Raw genomic sequence first — 11,798 nt, 5'->3', positions numbered from 1 at the left:
GGCCCTACCCTGTGCATGACAGGGGGAGCTCCTCAACCCCTGATGGGCCCTGCTCTGTGTGTGACAGGGGCAGCGCCCCAACCCCCTGATCGGCCCTGCTCTGTGAGTGACAGGGGGCAGCGCCTCAACCCCCTGATGGCCCTGCTCTGTGCGTGACAGGGGGTGGTGCCGCAACCTCCCCATCGACCCTGCCTTGAGTGTGACAGGGGGCGGTGCCCCAACCCCCCAATCGGCCCTACCCTGAGCGTGACTGAGGGTGGCATCGCAACCCCCCGATCCGCCCTGCTCTGTGCATGACAGGGGGCGGTGCCCCAACTCCCCAATCAGCCCTGCTCTGAGCCTGACCAGGGGCTGCACCTAGGGATTGGGCGTGCCCTCTGCCACCCGGGAGTGGGCCTAAGCCAGCAGGTCGTTATATCCCGAGGGGTCCCAGACTGCGAGAGGGCACAGGCCAGGCTGGGGGATCCCCCCTCCCCCCCTCCCCCCCTCGAGTGCACAAATTTTTGTGCACCGGGCCTCTAGTCTATATATATATAAAAGGCTAATATGCAAAGTGTCCCCTCGGGAGTTCGACTGGGAGTTCGATCGCTTGCTATGACGTGCACTGACCACCAGGGGGCGGCGCAGAATGAAGGAAAGCCCCAGCCAGCAGCCAGAAGGCCCCCATCAGCCCTGATCACCGGCCAGGCCTAGGGACCCTACCCGTGCACAAATTTTGTAGTAGCTATATATAATGCCAGGTGATATTAGAACTATCAGGGAGATCACTTTGTAAATTACATAATTGTCCAACCACTATTCAATATACCTGAAACTAACATAAAATAATCTTGAATGTCAACTGTAATTGAAAAATTAAAAAAGTTATCTATTGTCAAGCAATATACAGGCTATTTGTTCTCTAAAATTTCATCTAACTTTGAAATATCATCTCTCATTAAAATAAGTAAAACTGATTCTCAGCTAAAATACTCAAAAGATTTTTTTAAAGTTAGTTAAGCCTATACTATCTTGGTTGCTTACTTGATACTTTAACTAAATAGAAGCCCTTTTCAAATGAATTATTAATAGCACTTCTCACTCTTCCCGTAGGCCTCCACCTTCGTGTCTGGGCTTTAGAGAGAAATGAATAGCTTCAAACCCTGGAAGAACACGAAAACCAACTCTGTGTGACTTGGCAGACTGTGCCGCTGGAGAGAGCCATGCAATTGGAAAACCAACTCTAAAACTGTAGCTGAGCATCTGTGGAACTGAACCAAAGTAAACTCTCCAATGGCCTTCCATCCCCTTACTCAGGGCTATTTGCAAGCCACGGCTCTGGTAACATCCATGCCCTTTTAAAGTGAAATTAAAACATTTGATTATATGAATGCCTCATACAAACTGGCTGTCAAAAGGCCTACACTGACTCCCTGGCATGATTTGATAAAATACTTCACATATGGATCGCTGCACTAGGCAGTTTTCATTGTAACATGTGAAGAAATGCACTGGAAAAGCAGAAATGATAATAAATATTTGAAAGGATGCCCCTTCACTGTGAATTGCATTGAAGAGCAATTTCTCCTAGAAGGCCTTTCTTTGGGAAATTTCAAAAAGGCACTTGGCCCAACACTTTCATGAAGCGTTTTCTCTATTTTAGTAAAGATTCAATATGGCTATAATTGGGTAAAGACATTTAAGACCATGCGGGAGTCTCGCCACATTCCCGCAAACTTTCTGATGAACCGTATTTTAGCACTTCTTCTCTAAAGGACTGACACCGACTCTGTCAAAGACTAAAATTAAAATTCCCATTTGATACAACAGCCAAATTTATACCAGAATTTTATCCTAATAAATTGTATAACTCAAGTTGACATTCCAGATGCCATAAAACAGTGGTTCTCAACCTTCTGGCCCTTTAAATACAGTTCCTCATGTTGTGACCCAACCATAAAATTATTTTCGTTGCTACTTCATAACGGTAATGTTGCTACTGTTATGAATCGTAATGTAAATATCTGATATGCAGGATGGTCTTAGGCGACTCCTGTGAAAGGGTCGTTCGACCGCCAAAAGGGTCGCAACCCACAGGCTGAGAACCGCTGCCATAAAACAAATTTTAGCCCTTTTGGCATTTGTCAGTTTTTTAAAACATTCTATGATTATACATCTGGTGATGCTGTTTATCTCGACTTTCAAACAAGTCTGGAAAGATCCAAGGATAAAGCAGACAGGGTAACTTGAGCTCAGCCTCTTAATAGGCTACACAGTGTAGGCTATGTTCAACACCTTTATCTCCAGAGTCACCTCTGTTGCTCATAAGCTGAATGGCACGCACAGAAAGGCATCTGCTAACATTCTTTTCTGACCAAGGAAGTATGATACTGTGACCTTGACTGTGTAAGAAAGCTCACTATTCACAAAAGAATTTCATTTCAGATATAAAACTTCGTAGGGGCCTTGAGCCCTTAGAACCTTGAGCCCTTATCCAAATGTGGTTCCCCAGAAAAGCAACAGCGACATCACCTGGGAACTTGATAGAAATGCAAATTCCTAGACCACACCTAATCCTATTGCCTCAGAAACTGTGAGGATTGAGAATCACTAGTTAATAAGAAGAGTATGTTCAAGGTTGTATGGTTGTCATTAATGCCTGGGTGATTTGGGCCAACTTCTCCAAAAAAAGTATTAGTGTTAATGATTTTTTTATATTAAATGTTTTTGGCTTAGAAAAACACAAAACTATTAAAACATATACCAAGGACTACCTCAAAGTCCAGGAAACAATAATATAAGGCTTCTACTACTTCCTGAAACCAGGTCAACTATAGCAAGAAACTAGGTTCTATGCAAGAAGTAAATTGGGGGAAGTTACTGTTCTGACAGCTATTTTTCTCATTTTTAAGAAGAAAGAATAAAAGACTACTTATACTACTTTCTTGGCAACTCACTGGCAAAAGTCCAACCTGTTTCTGTAAATTGGCCACAAATGAACACCTCCAACATTAAACTTGAGCCAATAATGCAGCACTGAAGACTGGCAAACAAAGCATCAGACACCTCTAAAATTTATCAAAATTCTCCAACCTTACCAACAAGTTTCAGACACAGATTCTGGCAACCACAAAACCCATTAGGCTGCTTTAAGAAGTACACAAGATCAAAGGTTATCCTTTGATGACACCAGCTTATCTGAACCACTCCCTGGATGTCCACGAATAAAATCAGATTGCAAAACACTGCCAGTATTAACCCATTTTATGCAGCTGAGCTCAAGAAAACAAAAACCACAAAAGTGATATTCAAAAATGCATGCAAAAATTCCTGATGGTGATTCAGGAATACTATGTCCAAGAGGCTCAGATCTCAGGGAACTGAAAAGATCATTAAAGTTCTTTAAAATTCTGCATTACCAAATCTATGGAAAAAATCCATGATTCTATTCAGAAATAAAAGAAAATATTTAATTTTGCTCTTGCCAGCAGCATGCTTTCCAATGCTATGTGGGAGAGGTACCCCACTCACATTTGGCATTTAACCTGAACAATGTCCAAAGCCTCCATGTGCAGGAGCATCTAGGGACAAATCAGGTTTTAGTCCTGAATCACTACCCAAATCCAACCCCCTAGTGCAGTGGTCGGCAAACTGCAGCTCGGCAAACCGCGGCTCGGGAGCCACATGCGGCTCTTTGGCCCCTTGAGTGTGGCTCTTCCACAAAATACTGGCTCTTCCACAAAATACCGACTTCTGCACATGGGCCACGAAGTTTCAATCGCACTGTACGTGCGCACCCGCACGTGGTATTTTGTGGAAGAGCCACACTCAAGGGGCCAAAGAGCCGCATGTGGCTTGCGAGCCGCATTTTGCCGACCACGGCCCTAGTGTATAAAAATGAAGCATGAGCTGGAGATATAAGTAAAGATCTCAGAAACAATTTTTGTAATGCTTTGGGGCTGATTAAGTTAATGGCTTCATGTGATGAGCAGAACCTAGATACAAGAGAAGGAGCTTTAAGTAGACTGAATTTTCAAGGCAATGAGAACAGGCACTGAAGAGAGCTATGTTGTCACAGATCAAAAGGACAAACTTCCCATATTTGTAGCATAGGAAGAGCTGCTATCTGGGCTACCTGAGCATCAGGCTTTCCAGTCACACCTGCCCACACACACCATGATCACCATCAGGAAAACTAGCAAATAGGTTCGTCTCAGGGTTGAGCGAGACATAGAGGTATCTGAATATAGGGACTTATTTTATGTAATGTCAGATTTGTACACATACACACAGGCCTGAATGATCTAGAAGGACTTCTAATGTTAAAACATGTCATAATTAAGAAAAACAGTGTTTGTTCTGGTCTCTTTCCTTAGCAAAAAAGGAGAAACCGCAAGCCCCTAAACTCTTCATTCTTCCTCCTAGAAACTCAGTATTTCATTCAATGAGTAACAATTTGCATTTGTTCATCTGCTTTCTTCAAGACTATACTTTTCTTCCTAAAAAGCTTCTATCTAAAAAAAAAAAGATTTCCAAGGAAAATTGCACTCCTCTCATAACACTATACTGGGATACAGAAATGTTGTAGAAAATCTAATCTCAACACAATTGAAGCAGTGAATTAATTTGTAGTTCACCCCAAGTCCCAAGCCTTCCAAAAGAAAATTGAAACCTTTAATGACTGTCAGCTCCACTGTACTTGCAAATGGTCTTGGTATTTCCTTCAGGGCACAGCAGTAAAAGCACTTCATAAGAACCTTGTATGCAAGGGTTCATCATTATACATATTTATGTGCTATAAAAAACTAATTTCATCATCTAAGGTAGGAAGCGTGCAGACATCTCTCACAAAATAAGCTCATTTATTTTGCTTACTAAAGCTCTTGTGTAAAATCAAAGGGCAACCACTGGCTAGCAGGGAGTTACTGTGCCATCAGTTATTTTAGATTCACTCAGCAGGGAGCATACAATTTTCAATCCAGTCAACTTGATGTTTTGACAAATAGAGCATTACCCGACATTTGTCCTGAAGCCAATTCTTGTCCTCTCTTAAACAGAGATACACCACTAGAAACAAGAGGGAGGGGGAAGAAAGGGGAAACAAAAGAGAAAACCAGCAGCTCATTTGAACAGTCTCCATCAAATGAACCATATCAAATTGCATCAAATAAAAATGTTAAATTAAGTGTTATACAGAGGCAACTTCTGCAGGGCCTAAAAATAAGATTATAAAATGTCAGAGGAAATCAGCCTAACACAATCTAGTGGTCAAAGTCAACATCTATTATAATTACTGCTCAGGCTGAGAGAAAAAGAAATCTTTCAAAGATTCCAGCATTATCTCTTAAGAAAATGTGCAAACTGTGCTACAGCTCATGCCTACATTTGGAGTTGGAAGTCCCATGTGTGTGCTGGGCATAGGGGAGGGTTGTTGTAACACTTAAAACTATGGACCTAATTGTTCAGATACCTGACCTAAACAGTATATCAGTAAAAACACATTCAGTCCATCGCGCAGGATGCTAAAGAAACACTGGGAATCAGAACAGTTTAGCCTCGTCCTCTTGTTCCTCTGAGGAGGGGCAGGCAGCACAAGAGAAGATTCAGTGAGAGCCACCTTCCAAGTGATCAGGCACCACCCTCCTGAGAGACAAGCAGTCTGCTCTTCCAGACACGTGGCCTACTGACAACCTGCTACCGACTGGCATGTGACCTGGCATACCATGCAGTGAAACATGAATGGCAAGTTGCTAGTAAATGGGACAAGTAAGAGTTGTTCAGTCCACTATCATTGAAAAGGCTGGGGAGAAAGGAGGTGCAGTTGGCCTTCTGTGGATTCAACCAATCACAAATAGAAAAAAATTTTTCTTAACATTATGTTGTTGCTGACATGTACTATGTGGTCAGGCCTACTGTACAGATTTTTTTTTTCTTGTCATTATTCCCTAAACAATACAATATAACAACTATTTAAATAGCATTTACATTGTATTAGATATCATAAGTAATCTAGAGATGACAAAGTATATGGGAGAATATGCACAGATTTTATGTAAATACTACACCATCCTATATAATAAAAGTGTGAGATGCAAATTGACCCTAACTGTGGAACTACAGGGAACAACTGGTCACTATGATGTGCACCGCAGAAGCGCTAAGGATGTCCGACTAACAGCTTGGGAGCGGGCCTAAGCTGTTAGTCAGACATCCCCCGAGGGGTCCCGGACTGCGAGAGGGCACAGGCTGGGCTGAAGGATCCCCCGAGTGCATGAATTTTCGTGCACCAGGCTTCTAGTTTTTATATAGGAGACTTGAGCATTGTGGATTTTGGTAACTGCAGGGGATCCTAGAACCAATCCCCCTCGGATATTGAGGAATGACTATACAGCCCTGATCTTCAGTTTTTTGTTTTCCTATAATCCTTCAGTTTAAAATCTCTCTGATGTTAAATATGAAACATATGCACATGTCAAAAACAACTTGCTGCCAACATGATTGCTTTCCATGGAGAAAACAGGGCAAAACATTGGTGTGCTTTACCTTAGGCACCATAATGGTTCCTCCTTTCTATATACTTATGGCAGTTATATATACCTATACTACCCTCGATAAATTGTTGTATTCATTTTAATAACAAAACTTTAAAATGCTCCAAATCAAAGCAAACTTGCTTCCACTATATACCAATCTGACTCACTTCATCATCTGATTTTTTTCATAAGCAAACACTAAACAGTAGGTACAAGCAAAAGTGAACACCACATCTGCTGCCACTGTATTCCCATTTTATATCCACGTGATAACATATTTTCTTCTGTATCACTGAACAATGAAACAAAACACATCCCACTACTGCATCTACTTTTTTAAATCTCCTAATATGTTAAATTCTCTTATATGTCAAGAAAGGAAAACAATATATAGGAAAACAGTAAGAACTATCAAAGTTCTTTTGCATCTCATACAAACTTTATAATCTCTGTGGGAGGTGAACAGTGTCATCCCCATTTTACAAAGGAGGAAACAATTTGTCCAAGAGCACAGCATCCTTTCTAATGGTTTCTCTCCTCAACTGCAGCTTAGAAAGAACATATGGTAGGGTCATCCCAGAAAGACCTTGGTTTCTAGAGGCATCCTATTCAGATTCAGAACACTGGTCTCAAGAACAAGGTAGCCATCCTGTATGTATAGTAAATTGCACGCAATTCTTTCTTTTTAATTCTATTACTCATAGAGAATAGCCAAAATTAGAGACTTAGTCATTTCCTTTCTCTTTCTAAGAACTGAGGTAAATGGAAAATAACCTTCCCAAAAAACCTTTGAAAAGGTTATCCATAAGAGAGTTCAAGGGGTCTTTCAGGAACAGATGACTGTTAAAAAAACATAAGGCAAAAGTCTGGTTTTGTGCTTTCTATTGTGCAATAAAAGTAAAAGCAAAGAGTATTTTTAGCTCTTCCAAGCTTAAAAGGATTTAACCAAAGGATCTTCTCTAAGTCTGGTTTTTATTCATTGATTAAAACTGACCAAGATTATAAAAGAACGTAAATCATTTCCTGACCAGAGAGCCTACAACTTAAACGAAGAGCGCATTCCACACAACCTGTCATTAGCAGTGGTCTGATCATGATTTCCATCGCTCAGCTCTCTTATGACTTTCATTCTGTCTAACAAACTAAGCAGAAATATGGGAGGTACCTAGACCATGAAAGAGACAAAATGGTACCATACAAAACTCTCTTGGAACATTCTGTAGACAAATACAGTACAGAATACATCTTATATTACATTCAGTCTCTGCATACTGCTCAACCACCAGGTATCTTGGGATTTCTCAAGAGCTGACTTAATGAAGCTCCCAAAGAGATACCTATTGCAGTCAAATGCCAATTTAGGATAATGTGGAAATAGGTCGAGTTACTTCCCCTTTGGGTTTACTTTTTAAATGTAAAAACAGAGGAACAAATTATTTGCATACGTGAGCAGTTTAATGTCCTTCCAAATTTATGTTAGGACTATGCATATTTGGATGAGGTACACTGAGAAAAGCCTGATGCCAAAATATATAAACCCTCAGAAAAGTAACTAATTTTTATAAAATCAACCACTTAATATAATGTTTATGACAATTGTTGCATATTTTTTAAGGGTAATCTTGAAAAAATGTAATAAATCAAACCCGCATGTAAGTAAGAATGAGGTCAATATTAACACAGAATGATGTCAAAAGAAGCAACTACTTTTCCTACTTTCTAAATGAGTTAAGAATGTTTGACTGTACTTGACCAAGCTATTCCAATACAGAATAATAAAAAAAGTTCTGCCAAGTGCATGGCTCAGTGATTGAGCATTGACTTATGAACCAGGAGGTCGCAGTTCAATTCCCAGTCAGGGCACATGCCCTGGTGTGGGCTGGATCCCCAGTGTGGGGTGTGCAGGAGGCAGCCAATCAATGATATTCTATCATCTTTGATGTTTCTAGCTCTCTCTCCCTCTCCCTTCCTCTGTGATATCAATCAAAATATATATTTTTTAAAAACCAGTTCTTATTTTTCATTTCAAAAACCTCTGCAATTTTATTTTCCTTCAAAGATGAAGAAAGTATTCTTCCTTTATAGATGGGGGAAATAAAGCAAAAAATTCAAATTAGGCAAGAATTTTCAGATACTTTGTATCTAGGTTTTAGAAAAAAAAATCTGAATGGAAACATGTCCTGATTTAAAGTGAAGCTATGTGTTTACCATCCAATTCTTTTGAACAATGGTCTTGCAGATTATTAGCAACTAGAGGCCTGGTGCATGAAATTTGTGCACTGGAGAGGGGTTCCTCAGCCCGGCCTGTGCCCTCTCGCATTCTGGGACCACTCAGGGGATGTCCACCTGCTGGAGGGATCAGGCCTAAGCTGGCAGTCAGACATCTCTCACAGTCCAGAGCTCTCGCAGTCCCGGACCCCTCACTCCATACCTCCCACCTGCAGCAGAGGTGGGAGAGGCTTCCACCACCACCACTGAGCTCGCCAGCTGTGAACCTGGCTTCTGGCTGAGCGGCGCTCCAAGTGCACTGACCACCAGGGGGCAGCTCCTGCATTAAGCGTCTGCCCCCTGGTGATCAGTACGCATCATAGTGACCGGTCATTCTGCCAGTCATTCCACCATTTAGTCGATTTGCATATTAGGGTTTTATTATATAGGATATTAAAGTGATCTAGAAATGCATAAACTCTTATTTAAGCTTTTTAATCAGAGCTTACTTTGAGTGCATGTTGGTCACAAAGATCACTGATAAAGTAGGTGCTTCCTGTATCTAACCCAATTTATATCTATCATCTGATTTTATAAGAAGTTGATTTCATGGAAATAAGTAAATATCTCCCAGTTGAAAATTTTGAAAAATATTGTTGAACTATGAACTTAACATCATGCACATAAAAATGTAAGGAATAATCATGATCCAAACAATATTTAGTGTCACCTATAGGTTCCATAGCCTATGACATAAGCTGCCCTTTCAAAGATTTAAAAAGCTAAGCATTGCCCCAAAATAAGAATTAAGAGCTAAGAAAATCCTATAATACCCATAAGATCTAGATAGATGGCAAGGACTCAATTGTTAGCAGAATTATTTTTCCAACTATTTATAGAAATTTAATTTCTAATATACACCACGCTGTTGCCCAGTCCACTTTGAAAGATGTCTGGAAAATCAAACACAATTACTTCTGAACTTCCATAGAAAAGAACAAAGATTAAAAAATAAGAAGCCACAGCATGATAAAATTCCCTGAGACTACACAAATTCTGAACCTGTAGCAATCCAGATGTTTGGAATTAACATCTGTCTCTGCAGCATGTCACCTAAGTACAAGTACTGTAATACTAGTATTTATACAGACATTCTAAGGAGACAGTATTCTTACCCAATAAAGCACTGACAGAATTGTAAAGTGCTACACAAAATGTAAGGAAATGATGTAACCAACCCAATACCTATTTTCCCCCATGGTGGTGATCGCTTGTTCTCTCTGGCTCACCCAGAATCTCCCGGAACCAACCCTGCCAAGAGAACTGGAATAAAGATGAAGGTTTAGGGCTCTGGAACAGAGCCAAACTGTGGCCTGCTGGAGGAGTACATCCATAACTTTAGTTTCAACGGTGCCAAGAAAGCACAAACCGCACTTTGAAGTAATAATCTTGAGATCTTTGAGAATGTTCTGAACTTACACTTCTCCCTAAATCACACTGTACAAACAATGAAGGTACATGAGCAAGCTTGTACTTCATTGGATCTATTCAGATGAGGGCTCAGGATATAATGACAATCAAAGCTCCATAAATTATCTTAAAAGCCATTTGTATAACCAACACCTTCTTAGAAACAATATTTAATCAGATAACAATACAAGCGTAAATAATAATCTCACATATAAAGTTTGTTAGGGGTAAGTTAGATCTCATTATACACACACACACAGCCTCCCTTATAGGTAATCTAAACACAAAACTACCAGTTTTTTGGCTTAGAAGAAATGCACTATCATTGGCAATGTTTTCTTTCCTTTCCTTTCTTTTTTTTAGCTAATATGTTTAATAAATTAGCCCAGCCAGTGTGGTTCAGTGGTTGGGCATAGACCTATGAACCAGGAGGTCACGGTTTGATTCCAGTGAGGGAATATGCCCAGGGTTGGGGGCTCAATCCCCAGTGTGGGGCGTGCAGGAGACAGCCGATCAACGATTCTTTCTTATCATTGTTCTCTCTCTCCCTCTCCCTCTCTGAAATCAATAAAAATATATTATTAATAAATAAATAATTTCCCAAAAGATCAATTTCTATTTTCAAAAAACATCTCAGAAGCCGAACCGGTTTGGCTCAGTGGATGGAGCATCGGCCTGCGGACTGAAGGGTCCCAGGTTCGATTCCGGTCAAGGGCATGTGCCTTGGTTGCGGGCACATCCCCAGTGGGGGGCGTGCAGGAGGCAGCTGATCGATCTCTCTCATCGATGTTTCTAGCTCTCTATCCCTCTCCCTTCTTCTCTGTAAAAAAATCAATAAAATATATATTTAAAAAAAAAAAACAAAAAACATCTCAGTCACCAGAGATGAGAAACATTTCATCTAAAAATGCACTACAGCCCTAGCCAGTTTGGCTCAGTGGATAGAGCACTGGCCCATAGACTAAAGCAGCAGTTGCCAACCCATGGTCCACGGACTACTGGTGGTCCGCGAGGTCCAAAAGGTTGGCGACCGCTGGACTAAAGGGTCCCAGGTTCAACTCCGGCCACGGGCACGTAACTCAGTTTCAGGCTCAATCCCTGGCTCTGGTTGGGGGCATGCAAAGGGCAACCAATCGATGTGTCTCTCTTACATCAATGTTTCTCTCTCTGTCTCCCCACTCCCTTCCACTCTCTATAAATATCAATGGAACCACGCCCAGCTAGCTCAGTCGGTAGAGCATGAGACTCTTAAAAATCAATGGAAAAATATCCCCAGGTGAGGACTAACAAAAAATAATCCTATATAATAAAAGTGTAATATGCAAATTGACCAAATGGCAGAACAACCAGTCAGTGGGGGGCGGGGCCAGCGAGCAGGGGGCGCCAGGCCAGCCAAGGCACTTGCCAGCAGGCAGAGGGAGGGGACGGCGATGGGGGGTGAGGGGGGAGCGGTGGTGACCAGCCATGGCAGAGGGGTAATTGGGGAGCTTGCCTGGTCACCTCCTGTAGAGGGAGGCCACCAGTCTGGGCACAGCGGGGTGATGGGGCGGCGCTGGGCCAATCCCGCAGAGAATGGCCGGCGGAGGCCACAGAGGGGTGATGGGGGTG

General features: G+C 41.5%; 1 protein-coding gene across 3 annotated transcripts in view; it reads right to left on the bottom strand.

Moving 5' to 3' along the window:
- LOC102427204 (poly(A)-specific ribonuclease PARN) overlaps window positions 1-11,798 on the bottom strand; it is a 63,524-nt gene that overhangs the window by 8,415 nt on the left and 43,311 nt on the right. The gene's annotated exons all lie outside the window — the stretch shown is intronic.

Source organism: Myotis lucifugus, unplaced genomic scaffold (genome assembly GCF_000147115.1).
Source record: "Myotis lucifugus unplaced genomic scaffold, Myoluc2.0 scaffold_651, whole genome shotgun sequence".
NCBI lineage: Eukaryota > Metazoa > Chordata > Mammalia > Chiroptera > Vespertilionidae > Myotis > Myotis lucifugus.
This window is presented reverse-complemented; position numbering and strand designations above follow the sequence as displayed.